The sequence below is a fragment of the Ptychodera flava genome, chromosome 5 (assembly GCF_041260155.1).
Source record: "Ptychodera flava strain L36383 chromosome 5, AS_Pfla_20210202, whole genome shotgun sequence".
Lineage (NCBI taxonomy): Eukaryota > Metazoa > Hemichordata > Enteropneusta > Ptychoderidae > Ptychodera > Ptychodera flava.
The window spans coordinates 22416519-22431967 of NC_091932.1; the positions used below are offsets into that span (position 1 = coordinate 22416519).

At 37.3% G+C, this 15449-nt stretch overlaps 1 long non-coding RNA gene across 1 annotated transcript; it reads left to right on the forward strand.

Annotated features, from left to right (window-relative positions):
- Nucleotides 1-92: 92 nt before the first annotated feature.
- On the forward strand, nt 93-6153 carry LOC139133264 (uncharacterized). Its single transcript, XR_011552551.1, has 4 exons — nt 93-132; nt 505-528; nt 1941-2180; nt 5713-6153. It is a non-coding gene; the product is annotated as an uncharacterized lncRNA (long non-coding RNA).
- Nucleotides 6154-15449: the final 9296 nt, after the last annotated feature.

Genomic DNA, 15449 nt, shown 5'->3' on the forward strand with positions numbered 1-15449 from the left:
AAAAGCTATACTGTAATTTGAACATATTTAATTTATATACCATGTTCTACACATTTTCCATGTATTTAACTTATTTGTTTGTTTGTTGTTTTTCCCCCTAAATCTGCTCACATCGGTGCACAGAAGGCGAAAGTAAGCTATTCTTTTGTGACTTCTGGTGTCTGAGGATATCACCATATTAAGCTTCAAAATGTAGTTCCCTTTCATTTTATCGTTTCAAGTAGATCATTTATGAGAGCTATAGCATAATATTTCTTGCAGTTAAGCAAAACATAACGAAATATTTACTCACCTTTAAAAAATTATCAGAATGAATAAAAGGTCGTATCTTACGAGCGATATCCTATTTTATATAATAAGACCTAGTAAAAATCTGATCTAATTTAACACTTCAATTTCGATTAAGTTAAAGTTTATTGCACAACAAGATACTCATTTAAATACATTTTTTTTCAATTTGGACATTATCTCACACACTCTAATAATACTTCCCTCTCCCATCAGCCACACATATTCCGACGTTACCACGTGAGTATATAAATTTGTATTTTCACATAAGAAGTCAATTCTTATAACAGCTAACACCCAGTCGATCATTCCCTTATAAATATAAGGTCCCTTATAATTTACCTCGGCATGACACTTTTCAAATCACTCCGCCCATTCTCGAGGTGAACATGCCCATTTTGCATTTAAGTGTATCGGAAAACTGATAAGAACAATAGTGAAATCGATGTGGTACAACACAAAAATCGATGTGGTAAGCGATTTTTAATGACATTGTAATCAACTTCGTCTGCAAAACGTGAAAACTTGTCTAGCAGATGGTCAGACGCCGGTGCTGTTTTTGATGGGGTGGTGTTGCTTTTACTTAGTCTGACCTCCTGCTACTCAATATTTCAGCTTTTGCAGACGGAGTCTACTTCTGCCTAGCTTATAACTGCACCTTACAGTCGATTTTACTGCTGGTCTTATCAGTTTTTGATACACTACAATGCACTTGGCTGTTGTTGATCTCACGTGAAGGTCAGAAGTTAGTAAAACAATAATTTGTAAAACAATAATTAACCGACAACAACTTTAAAGGGATGACGTACTAAGAATGCCATGCTTATCCACGGTTTTGTCCCGCTCCCTTCTTTGAAAGTCTCCATCGACTACTTATTAATTTACGTATCGATTACTTTGTTGCAGTTCAGACATTTAATTGAATGCTTTTGCACCTGTGACTTTTAGCGGTTTATATATATTTCTGAGCTGTATCATTTCAATGCTTAAAGTTCTAGCGATGTTCAAACTTTAAAGGTAGCAACTGGACAGAGATAGTTTGCATACAAGCTTAGAATGACATCTCTTCATCAATAAGGGATGCCGTTAATGTTTGTCACAGTTAAAAGCGAAGTTACTTGGTTTTCTGCATGTTAAGCTTAAGAAAGAAGATACTTCAGTCAATAAGGTTTCATCGTTATTGTTAAACTTTCGTATTTTATACGTTTATACGTTCGTATTTTATCATGACTGAAGTCACTTCTTTCGTTTGTGTATATGTGCATTTTGAGAGCTCTGATGAAAATTCTGACTACAGACTACATTTTGAAATAGTGGAATAAAAATAACAATAGCAGTATCAGCAAGAACTAGTCTAACGACCAGGAATGGAGTAGTGCCGCTTTAAATGTTACGGGAAACAGTGAAGTATAGGCCGTGTTTTACAGGGTAATCAATAATAATGACAACCTACGCTTTTCACACATTTTCAATACGAGTTACATATTTTCATCTAGAAAGTCATATTTTAGGTCTTCAACGTCATATTGTCAGACATATAGAGATTAATGGGTATTGATCAAAGAAAAATCAAAAATATTCATTGACGTAGAATACAGGACGTGCTTGTGTACGTTTTATTTGAGTAATTTTATATACTTGGTCTGTTTTAGCTTGTGATTTCCCACCTGGCCTCCATAATGTCGCCGAGGGCAAACCAACTGCTCAGAGTTCGGATAAACCCAAAAAGGACGCTGCGTCTGAAAATGCAGTCGATGGCGATTTTAATACCGATGCACACACTGGCTCTTGTTCTTGGACAAACAAAGAATACCAACCTTGGTGGACAGTGGATCTGGGAGAAACTTACGACATCTATGAAGTTGTCATCACCAACAGAGAGGATTGCTGTCGTAAGTAGCCATGGCGAGCATGCTCGAAAATCTTAAGGAGTACTCACTGGCATGTCGTAATTATAAACAATATACCTCCTGAAAATTAGACTGCCTCCTAAAGTAGCAAATTATTTGCAAGTGCTCGAAATTGAATAAAACGTATACGTATTTTGATGCATTCATTAAAAATTCCAAACCTATTAATTTCAAAGTAAAGAATCTAAAGTCGAAAAAATTGATATACTACAAAATGGTAACTTACACTTCTGAATCATAATCTCTCAAGTATTAAACATCTGCAAATGGCTGTTGTTATTGTCACTAAAATGTATAAATAAGGCCACACGGTACCAGTTAAATGAATTAATGTAAACTCGTGCATAACAGGTTGCATTGCATGGCACTGCTTAAATTTTGAAGGCTCCCATCGTAAATGAAATTTGACGATAGAAATGTGTATAGTGAAAGATATTGCGTAAATTTGCACTGTATCTGTACCTTGATAAATGAGAAGTCAGGATGTAAAGAGTTCAAAGTTAAGGTGTAAAATTTTAAAGGAGTCTAAGAACGGTAGTAATTTTAACCTGGATAGAAAGCCATACAGTTGTGTGTCAGTAACAGCAGGATAATTTAATGATTGTTGCATTGTTGTTGGAAAGTGTATGTTCTAGGATGTCTGGTTTTGCAATTCTGTGATTTTATTTTAATCGACCTGTGTCTATTTTCGGTTCTTAGGGACTAGACAGAAATTACAGGGGAGGGGTGGGGCCAGTGCTTTTTTGCGAGTGGGTCGCCATTTTTCGCGCAAGCATTTTTGAAGGGTCATAAAATTTTGTGCAAGCCTATGGGGAGGGTCACCTTTTTCATGTATCACAGCTGAACATGCATGTGCACGTATTGAAGAATATGGAATACTGAAAAAAATATCTTCTGGCACATTCATTTTCTGCCATTAACATCTTCGTTGCGCCCTTCGGGCACAAGTTTTAGGGTATATTAAACAATTTATTCATGATCCAAACAGACACATTGAGGCAGGGGATTTAGGTTGTCATGATTTCCACTTACCCAGCTCCTCTGTTGTGTATAACTGTCCCCTATGACTAAAAGTTTCAACTTAACCTTTCTATAACGATTTGGGAGATGACTTATTTGATATAATTCTCCCATTGACAAAACCTTGGGTATAGGACGGTGTCAAACGTTCATGTAGCTGTATGTACATTTTATTTCTTTGACAACTTTGACAGAATACAAACTATTTATAATAGTGCATTGTGCCGTTAATGACAAATGGACGTTTCAGGTCAAACAACGTTTGATTAACAATTTTAGAGCAGATAACCCATGTTTTATTTGTAGTTTCCTCATGGCTTACGATGTATAGTGGATCAACATTTCGGTAAAAATCTACAATCAAATTTTATTCCACAAACTTGGACTTATCTAATTAAGTACATTAATATCAATAGTCATGCATACATAAGTACACAGATCTACCGAGTTTTGTATTTTAAGAAAAGTATTCATAGTTTCCTCATAGACTATGTCTAGTGGATCAACATTTTCGGCCAAATTCCAAAATCAAATTTCTTGTACACAAATGCATATGTAACCACCCTCTTCTAATCAAGCGCAAATATGTCAATTATTCAGGGTCCATATATGCACAAATATTGGGAAAAGATTATTTACAGTTTTGTCATAGACTCCCATGTACAGAGGATATTACATTTTCAGCGAAATTCAAAAATTAAACTTCTTGTTCACATGTGCACTTGTAAACACCAATGCTAATCAAGTAAATTTATATTTAGTAATTGAACGTCTATAGATGAACACATATTGCTAATTTATATTTGAAAATATGTGTTCATATTTTCTCTTAGGCTACCATGTATATTGAATTAACATTATCGATGAAATCTAAAGATCACATTTTTTGTACACAATACATGCACATTTTACCTGCCACTTCAAACAAAATACATTTACATGAATTATCGCACACATATAATTGGGGAGATATAGCTTGTTTTTATGGCGAAAATGTTAATAGTTTACCCAATAGACTCCCTGGTATTATGATTTGATATTGTCGGACAAAGCATTGTATAGGCCACATTTTGACTTCCCTGGGGGAGGGGAGACTTCAAAATTAGAGCAAATCAGAAGGGGGGGACTTGAACGGGGGTTTGTTAGGGCTATTTGAAAAAATCTGAGAATTGATTTTTGAATCTCCCTACAAGAGATGCTTGTGATTGCAGCCTAATATATTTTTCTTAAATAACCTTTTTACGAAATGCTTTGAGTAACACACAAGGATAAGGGAAAGGGTCACTGATTTTTGTGCAAGGAATTTTGAAGGGTCACTATTTTTGATGCAGTGGTGTTTCTAAAAACATCAGCCCACCACCTCCCCGGTAATTTCTGTTCAGTCCCTAATTCGTTTCGTTTCCCTTACAGTACGCTGCGCACTGGTAAGGTGCAATTTCTTTACTGTTAACAATACTAGGCGTCTTTATGATAGTGTACAACGATGCCCTTTCCTGACATTATTGTTCTAATATAATCGCGATCATACCAATCCATAATCCAATGGCATTAGGTCAGAATTCGTAAGAAAATACTTGTAAGCATATATACAAAATAGCACAGAACAAACAGTAAATAGACGGTACACAAACAAAGTCATATTCATGAAAGAAAGATATATGGACCTCTGGCCAGAAGACAAAGAAGTGATGTCAGGTGTTTCGAAAATAGTAAGCGCATCCTTCCCCACATGTGGCACCCGCCATATATCAATCTGTAAGTCAGATAGGTAGTGGTCACTTACTAAGGCCCAATGTCACCGATGCCATCAGCGATCATTTGTCGAAGAGACATGTTGTATTCATCTACAAGCTTGCGATACTTGCCAAAAAAGCGTTTGGATGTAGAGACAAGTCTTGCTCTGGTGTAACCTTGATATAACAGTTTGTGAGAGAGATGGCAATGTCTCTCTACAAAATAACCATATGAATTGCATGCTCTAGCATATCAAATAAGCCGGGAAATGTATACCGCACAAGTTGGTGAGAGTCGAATATTACTTATGAGGTGTGGAAAATTGATTATACTAAAGTTGAAATCATCTCTCTTGTCATATAGCCTAGTAGAAAGGTGACCATTAGAGTCAAATTCAAGTAAAATGTCCAGATATGAAGCAGAAGAGGCCGTTTCTGTAGTTTCTTTAATCTCTTATTCTGGAGGATAAATCATAGCGAGATATTTACTGAATTATGATCAGTTCAATTGCCGATCACGGCCACACGCCAGGGGGGCTGTAGTTGTCTATATTGTGTTCACTTTCCGCAGCCTTGTTTAATGAAATTATCAGTAACAATAATTTTATTGGTTTATTTATCAGTTTTTTCCCCATCACAGTTCTTGATTTTAGATAAACATGTCCAAGTTTTCGTCTGATAGAATTTAAAGCTTCGATATAAGTATCGTATATACATATGTACTATACTTACTGATAAGATCGACTTTTCTTCACTTCAAGATTTCCGTCTCAAGAATGCCGAGATCCGTGTTGGTGATAGTGAAACCTTTGAGGATAATCCAACTTGTGGAATGATGATACTTGGGAAAATGGTCAAAGAAAACCCCGTCCATGTCAGATGCGGCTGTGAGACTCCAATGCAAGGGCGATACGTCAGCGTACAGCTGATTGATAGAACGCAGATGCTGACCATGTGCGAAGTTGAAGTAATGGTTGCCTAGATACAGGGCTTCATCAAATGTGGCCATTATACTGCAGCAGACAAGAGTTATATATGTTCTTTATGCATGCCATAAAATCGAAAGGGTTACGGATGTGGGACTTCTTTATTTAACATGAATTAGATACTATGTTTAGAACGACTAAAATTATCATTTCAATTTCTGTCTTGGTAATATATTTCTTGAGAATAAAGAACTGCAGTAGATAATAGTCAGACAAGATTATTTTTTTCACTCTCGAAATACGAGGGCAACGTATTTATTACATATTCCGGGTTGTCAGTGATATCTATAATCCCCAACGGAAATGAATAGAAAACTGCTTTCATTGGAAATACAACCTTTGGCTATTAAGGATAACTGTTGACTACATATCGAAAGCTACATGTGGTGTTCTCCATCGAAAACCAATGTGAATTTCCTCGACGCTGGCTCATCTTAGAAAGACAATTCAAAGGTGTGCAAAATGAACCTGTAATTAAAACCTCGTCGATAAATATTTGCCCTTCTTCGCGTTGTATGTTGCAAGACATATGTGTAATCGTGGAGTTCAATAGCAACTGAAATGTATTTTTAATGACGTTTTGATTCTTGGTCATTGCAAGTTCGACTAGAAATGCTGACGCCGGCTACTCGAAATCCGAGAAATAATTTTCGTTGGCACTATGAACATTCGTTACGACAACAAACACTTCTCAGACACTGTTTTATTACGTACCTTTGCTTCCTTAGATTGAAAAGTCACGATGATACTATGGCAATAGTTCCCACACTAAAGAAAACACACCACTTTTACTTTCTCATTTAAAAGGCAACGGTACTGTGGCAATCTTGAATAAATGCATGAAAAACAGGGACTTAATACGTTGCATCAAAAGCCCCAAAACTCTTCTTCGTCATGACAATGTGTGTAAAAAGTTAAACGTCAAATGAAGAAATTTGGTCATAACGTCATTCATACGTCCAATTTTACATGCACGCTTTTTATAGAGATGTTTGATAATGTTATTCGAAGCAATAGAACATATTCCTATTTATAATTTAGTGTTGTCTTTAGAACTCGTCCTAGAACAAATTCATGTTCTCAGGTAAAATGTCAAGGAAATAGATCGCGACTGCACTTTGAGGCCAGTGTTAGAGAGGGGATGATCGTGTAACATATAGGCGAAAATATGCCCTGGAAATAGCGTCTTCCTTGCCTTGAGATTTAATGTTATCCATCTGATGCTTTGACGTAAACTTTGTCACAAAAGCGCAAATTGGGAAGCGAAATGTTTCCAACCAAAGTAAGTGATGGATTGACCAATGGTTTCCACCCGAGGTAAATGATGGATCGAACGATCGGCAACTGTATTATGCTAAAGTGTTACGAGTGTTAGCTTCCTCGTCGATGTGCCCATGAAAAAATAGACAAACATGGCATATAATAATATACACATACACACAAACATTTGTAATATTTTTTCTTTCAACAATCTGAGTAGATTGCTGTGCGTAATTATATAATGACAGTTGAATTTTCCTCACTAAGAACTTAGCAATGAAATATCTTCACCAAGCCAACCTAAGCGAAATATTAGCATAATATCTTTACATCCCAGTTGAATATTCTTGACAGCATTGGGAAAAAAGTGGAAAGAAGCTTGTGACTATATATTGATTACCAGAAAAAACTTAATGTGTAGAGTAAAGAACGAAGTGTCAACCGGTCTCCAATCTTCAATAAACTTTATTTATATAACACCAACGTTTCAGCGACACAGAGGTCGTCTTCTTCTTGGAAAACACGGATAAAAGAATAAATGCACGTATACAATGATACAAACTACATAATAAATGATTATTAGGCTTTTATTAATTGATCAAACAGTATAATATTCGCAGATGTTATAGAGAAAACGCTCAAGGTGTACAAATCAAGTAAAATGTTTAGGAAAGATTGAAAAACAAGAAATATGGATAAAAAGAGTCGGTGGTACAGTAAAAGGGGAGCAGGACATGATCAACCAGAAAGAGAGTATACACTGACTGAAATGACAAAGGTTGAAAATAAAATTGGCGGGAAAGAGTAATAGGGTATGACCGACCTTGTTGAGAGCGTGTTGGTAAGGCTGAATAGTTGGGCTGCAGTATTCCATGAGGAGAGAAATAAGGCCCGCTAAGTGAAACAGGGCGAGGTAATTGGGCACCTTAGTTGAAGGGAAAAAGAAGAAGACAGCTATAGGGAAGACGGACAATGAGTTAGTGAGTGAGGGTTAACAACCCTTTTCTGTTAATACTGTAAGTGTTAATGCGTTAAAAAAAGCTACCAAAGATGGCATAAATGGCCGGATTCATCCAGCTGTTTGCGAACGCTAACGACGAGATGACTGGACGGATGTTCAGGAATTCTGACAGCGGAATCAAACTTAGCGGTATGTACATGGTGATCCGCAGAACTCGAGCCGGACACCATGTGTATGCAAACATTGCTACAATGACGACGAGCATAATAACGGCCCGTCGTTTTCGCCTACGTGAATGGGTGTTCGGCGAATTTCCGAAGTACAGCACGACTATAATCATTGCGTATATAGCAGTTTGCACAAGCAACGGTAAGAAATATAATATTACAAAATCAAGAATTGCAATAATCGCTAGATGTTCTAATGATAAATAACCACAACTGCGATAAGTTGTTGTTGTTGTTGTTGTTGTTGTTTCTTTATTCCTCCTCAAGAAAGAGAAGAGTTACAACACACAAATAAACTCATACAGATGCAAATTAAATGAAAAAAAAAGAGGTAATTACATTTGAGATCGTTCTTTCAGCTGAATAAGCTAAAATGTTCAAACATCTAGAGCTCGTTTACATCAAAAAGATATAAGTTATCATGTGAGATGTATTTTCTTTACTACATCAGACGCTTACCAAGCATTCAAGCACGCACTTATAAAATCAAAGGCAAGTTCTTGGAATATTTCGTACTCGTGTGGTTGTTGAAAGTTGTGGTTGTTATCTTGTAAAATACAAGAAACAAACCCAATATCGTCTAAGTTAAATAAAGTTACAGCAAAATGTACATTAACCTTATCAAATACTGTTGTCCAAAAAGCATCTCTCAATTCAGTAGTGTCAATACAGGAAGTGAGCAAGTGGGTTAAATAATTTTCAACAGCACACTGACATTTCGTACATAGAAGATCTGCTGGTAATGCAAGAGCTGCTACAATTCTATAAATAGTAAACCTGCGATGCGGGAGGTTACGTAATACAGTATATAAATAAAGGGGTTTGATTTTTTTGTGCAGTTGAGAAAAAAGAGATAAATCTTCTCTTCCTTCAAGCCTTTGTCTCCAAGCAGTATACTCTTTTTCATTATTTACAATAGTTTTTCCATATTGCTTTTGGAGGAAAATACCCTGTTGCACAAAATTCATCAAAAAAAACACAGAAGGTTGTATTTTGACAAAATTCTCGTATATCAGGAATAAATCCCCGAGAGTTTTGAACAGAAGCAAGCTTAAATTCAAAAAGACGTTGTAAAATATACATTTTCTAATGGCTGAATTATCACAGTTACAAAGCATTCCAAAAAAACGCAGTTTGCAATTATCCATGTAAGCTTCAACTGATATCAATCCTAAAGCACTTAAAGCTAAGTCAGTGGGTGTTCTGGGAGGTAAACCTTGGATAACTTTGGCAGCATAACGCTGACACTTTTCAAGCATTTGCAGTTCAATATTAGTAATAGTCCATAGCTCACAAGTATGTAAGGCTGCTGGAAGACACATGCGTTTCCACACTTCTGTGCTTACAATAGGATTTAGACCGTGTGGTCCAATACCAACACTACGTAAGGAATTAATTAAACATCTAGCTTTTTTACTAGCAGAAAGTGTACGTTCCATTGTTGATAATGTGTTTGTGATTCGCATGCCAATAACAGTGATGTCCTTGACTTCTTCAAGACGACAGTTATACAGAGAAATGTTTCTATGCTTACACAGTCTTTTGCGTTCTCTGTTACTTTCTCCAAAAACAATGATTTTGCTTTTTGACAACGAGAGTTTTAATCTCCAATTGGAGCAATATTTGCAAACTATGTCCAGTAATCTCTGGCAAGTAGTGCGTGTAGTCGATAAAATCGAAATGTCGTCAGCTAAGGCAGGTGACCCTACAAATGACGAACCAATATAACATCCTAAACCAGTATTTTCCAGTTCAACAAACAAGTTATTTACATAAATTAAGAATAAGGTAGTTGAAAGAACGCTACCTTGTCTTACACCTTGGAAAATTGGGTAATTATTTGATACATAAGTACCAAGAGCGATTTGACAGTTTTGTCCATGAAACATGGTACGCAGAATTCGCCAAAGTTTTGCATTGAGGTTCATGGGTATAGCTTGTAAAATAAACCATTCCACCATATAGAATCAAAAGCTTTATGAAAATCTAGGCTACACATGAATGTTTTACTGCGTCTTTCAATATGGTGATAAATTGTCTCAAGAATACAAAAAGCTGCAGTAATGTTGCTTTGGCCGGATTGATAACCAGCTTGTAGGGAGTGCGGTATTTTATTTTCAATTAGCCAAGGCTGTAAGCGTTGAGAAATACATAATTCAAATAATTTGTGCAACGATGGGAGTAATGAGATTCCCCTATAATTGGAGACGTCAAAACGGCTTTTGTTACCACCTTTAAAATGGGTACCAAATACGCAGACTTAAAAGAGGAAGGAATATATTCGACAGTAACCATTGCATTGAATAGGCGCATCAAGCAGTTAACTAGAGATGGTCCCCCAAAAATATGTGCTCATATGTTAGGGAGTCCGGTCCTCCAGCTTTTCCACGTTTGAGCTTTCTAATTGCACATAAGATTTCTTCAACTGAGAAAGGTGTTGAAAGTATAATCTCGGTATTGTTATGGCTTTCTTCTACAAGGTTGTCAAGTACGTCATCAATGTGCATCATGTGAGCTTCAAAATCATTTGAAAAATTGTCATCTTCTGTTGGCTCGTACAACTTTTTAAAGTGTTCCGCAAAAGCATTAACAACAGAAACAGGCTCGGAAATTGTAGTATCGTTCACTTTCAAGATAGGAAAACTATCGCAGTTGTTTTTCCTACACAAATTGACATTGCGCCAGAAGACTGCTTGATCGAGCTCGATAGAATTTTCAATAAATTCGTACTTTTCACGTTCGTCGTTTCGCTGTAGACGTCTCAATTCACGCCATGTACATGGTGATCCGCAGAACTCGAGCCGGACACCATGTGTATGCAAACATTGCTACAATGACGACGAGCATAATAACGGCCCGTCGTTTTCGCCTACGTGAATGGGTGTTCGGCGAATTTCCGAAGTACAGCACGACTATAATCATTGCGTATATAGCAGTTTGCACAAGCAACGGTAAGAAATATAATATTACAAAATCAAGAATTGCAATAATCGCTAGATGTTCTAATGATAAATAACCACAACTGCGATAAGTGAAATTTTGGTCGACGATCTGGATATTATTCGATGCAATCCCATTTACAACTATGTAATTGCTTGAGTACATGAACGACAAACTCCATATCATCGTCATGCGAGCTTGTTTACAGTGAATTTCAAAATACCTTTAGCAACTTGGAATTTCAATTGCTTGGGTGATAAGAAAAACGTTTCTGGCCATAGAAAATAACGCCACCTGCATTACAAACGCTGAGCTCTTTCCTTAAATAAATTTTGCAACAATTTAACCCCCAATACGACGTTCACTGTACCACAGTCAACATCGTCAGTGTTGCCGCGCTCCCATTGAAAAAGTCGCCCGCACACTGACTGCTTGAACATGTAATATTGCCTTTATCACATTTCCCGGCGATGAAACTGCAAAGAACGCTAACGATAGCTTTTTTTCCGGTACAGTGTGTACGGGTCGGTACAACGATTGGTATTTCCTACACTGAACGTGTTCTGTAAGTGAGAACAGTGGACGTCGTCTTCGGTTAAATTGTTGCAAAATCTATCAGAGGAGGACATTTGCAATAGATGCACTTGGCGTTATTTTCTTTCGCCAGAAACGTTTTTCTAATCACCAAGCACGTTGTAATTCCAAGCTGTTTTAAAAATTCTCTATTGAAGAAACTGGTTCATAGGTATATCGATCGCGCGATAACGGTCGATGGCGATGCACAATAGTGTGAAAATAATTGAGTTGAGACATGTCCAAGATACGGTCATCACGGAGTCACAAAGAAATTCAGTAACGAGCCACTCAACACCAAAAGTCTGTGCAACCGTGATTGGAACATACACAGCACCGACGAAGAAATCTGCTGAAGAAAGCGATGCTATGAAATGGTTCGTGCGTGAATTTCGTGAGTATGATCGACGCAATGTAGCTACAATAACCAAATAATTGCCGGAGACAATAACTTGAAGAATAGAATTGCCGACATTAAAACATGCAAATAACACATCTGCATCGCTGACGTGTGTGAACCTTCCCGGCAGCACAGAATGTGAGTCTTTCTCCGAGTGCCAAGAGTCGAAAACTGTGCAAAGTCTCAGAAGAACATTTATATGGCTAAAAATTCAAGTACTTCCTTTTCCTCATCTGCTGTTAGAGCTACACGCGCCATTATCACTGATATCTTGAACAACAACAGGTAAGCTAAGCCTGGCGGGGTCAAGGTACAAATCGTCGCATCTGCTTTGAATACTTCATTTCAAAAGAGTAGATGTTAACAAAAGTATGTAGAGTTCTGCCTCAGGCGAATTTACATTTGAAATGACCAGATAATTATGGGCAGCAGCAATTTTGATCCTATGATCACCGAACCGAATTCACAGAAGTAAAATTAAAAAGTCACGTGTCTGAACATGTTTACGAATGTGAAATTTAAGGAGTGAGAATATATACGGGAGGCCATGAAAATTCAAAAGACAACTTTCCATGCCTGCAAGTACACATTAAGGAACGGAGCTCATATTCAATCAATTACTCTGGATCTTTCAACTAAAATATGGTTTAAAGGTCAGCAAAAGAAAAACGTTCTGTCGATCGACTGTACAGGATAGTGAAAAGGTTCACCAAATGTGACTGCACGAGTATGAAGTTTATTCAGAATGCGCAAGTTGAAGTGCTCTCGTTTTTGACACGTCTGAAAGTCCGGCATGCTGAGTCGTTTGCAATGGATGCACTTGGTGTTATTTTCTTTAGCCAGAAACGTTTTATCTAATCACCAAGCACGTTGTAATTCCAGGCTGTTTTGAAATTTGCTATAGAAGTCTACTGTTCCATAGGTATAGCGATCGCGCGACAACGGTCGATGGCAATGCACAATAGTGTGAAAATAGTTGACTTGTGACAAGTCCCAGATACAGTCATGACGGAGTCGCAAGGAAATTCAGTAACGAGCCACTCAACACCAAAAGTCTGTGCAACTTTTATTGGAACGTACACAGCACCGACGAAGAGGTCTGCTGATGATAGCGATGCTATGAAATGGTTCGTTGGTGAATTGCGTAAGTTTGGTCGACGCAATATAGCTACGATAACCAATAAATTGCCGGAGACAATAAGAACAGAATTGCCGATATTAAAACATGCAAATAACATTTCTGCATCGCTGACGTGTGTGGACCTTCCAGACATCCTTCTACCATTACCAAAGCAGCACAGAATGTGAGTCTTTCTCCGAGTGCCAAGAGTCGAAAACTGTGCAAAGTCTCAGAAGAACATTTATATGATTAAAAATTCAAGTACTTCCTAGTCCTCAACTGCTGTTTTAGTTACATGCGCCATTATCACTGATTTCTTAAACAACAACAGGTAAGCTACGCCTGGCGGCGTCAAGGTACAAATCATTGCATCTCCTTTGAGTACTTCATTTCAAAAGAGTAGATGTTAATAAAAGTATGCACAGTTCTGCCTCAGGCGAATTTACATTTGAAATGACCAGATAAATATGGGCAGCAGCAATTTTGATCCTATGATCACCGAACCGAATTCACAGAAGTAAAATTAAAAGTCACGTGTCTGAACATGTTTACGAATGTGAAATTTAAGGAGTGAGAATATATACGGGAGGCCATGAAAATTCAAAAGACAACTTTCCATGCCTGCAAGTACACATTAAGGAACGGAGCTCATATTCAATCAATTACTCTGGATCTTTCAACTAAAATATGGTTTAAAGGTCAGCAAAAGAAAAACGTTCTGTCGATCGACTGTACAGGATAGTGAAAAGGTTCACCAAATGTAACTGCACGAGTATGAAGTTTATTCAGAATGCGCAAGTTGAAGTGCTCTCGTTTTTGACACGTCTAAAAGTCCGGCATGCTGAGTCGTTTGCAATGGATGCACTTGGCGTTATTTTCTTTCGCCAGAAACGTTTTTCTAATCACAAAGCTCGTTGTAATTCCAAGCTGTTTTGAAAATGACTATTGAAGTCTACTGTTTCAAAGGTGTAGCGATCGCACGATTGCGATGCACAATAGTGTGAAAATAGTTGAATTGAGACATGTCCAAAATACGGTCATCACGGAGTCAAAAAGAAATTCAGTGAAAAGCCACTCAACCGCAAAGTCTGTGCAACTTTGATTGGAACGTACACAGCACCGATGAAGAAGTCTTCTGAAGATGCTATGAAATGGTTCGTTGGTGAATTGCGTAAGTTTTGTCCACGCAATATAGCTACAATAACCAATAAATTACCGGAGACAATAAGAACAGAATTGCCGATATTAAAACATGCAAATAACATTTCTGCATCGCTGACGTGTGTTGACCTTCCCGACATCCTTCTACCAAAGCAGCACAGAATGTGAGTCTTTCTCCGAGTGCCAAGAGTGGAAAACTGTGCAAAGTCCTAGAAGAACATTTATATGATTAAAAATTCAAGTACTTCCTAGTCCTCAACTGCTGTTTTAGTTACATGCGCCATTATCACTGATTTCTTAAACAACAACAGGTAAGCTACGCCTGGCGGCGTCAAGGTACAAATCATTGCATCTCCTTTGAGTACTTCATTTCAAAAGAGTAGATGTTAATAAAAGTATGCACAGTTCTGCCTCAGGCGAATTTACCTTTGAAATGACCAGATAATTATTGGCAGCAGCAATTTTGGTCAAATGATCACCGAACTGAATTCACAGAAGTATCATTAAACTGAAGTAGCATTTTAAACTCTTACTTCGAGCAAAATGGCGTAAGCGTACCTACACAAATAACCTTGAAAACATTATTTCTAATAGAGATTACGAACATCTACAAAATGATTCTCGGTACTTAAGAGAAATCCATAAACTGGCGGTAGAAATGAATCGTAAATATCTCGACTATTTTTCCATTACCGGACTCGGTGGTGGCCATGATCTTTTACAGAACACGTGGATCATGTTGTCAGTTGAAATTTTTCGAACTTTATAAAACAGAGGCTTAATAAGCGGCCGAAAACTATCGTAGTGGCTGCAATCAGGTTTATCAAATTAAAAAATATCTGATTAAGAATTAGAAGATCTTATTTTGTA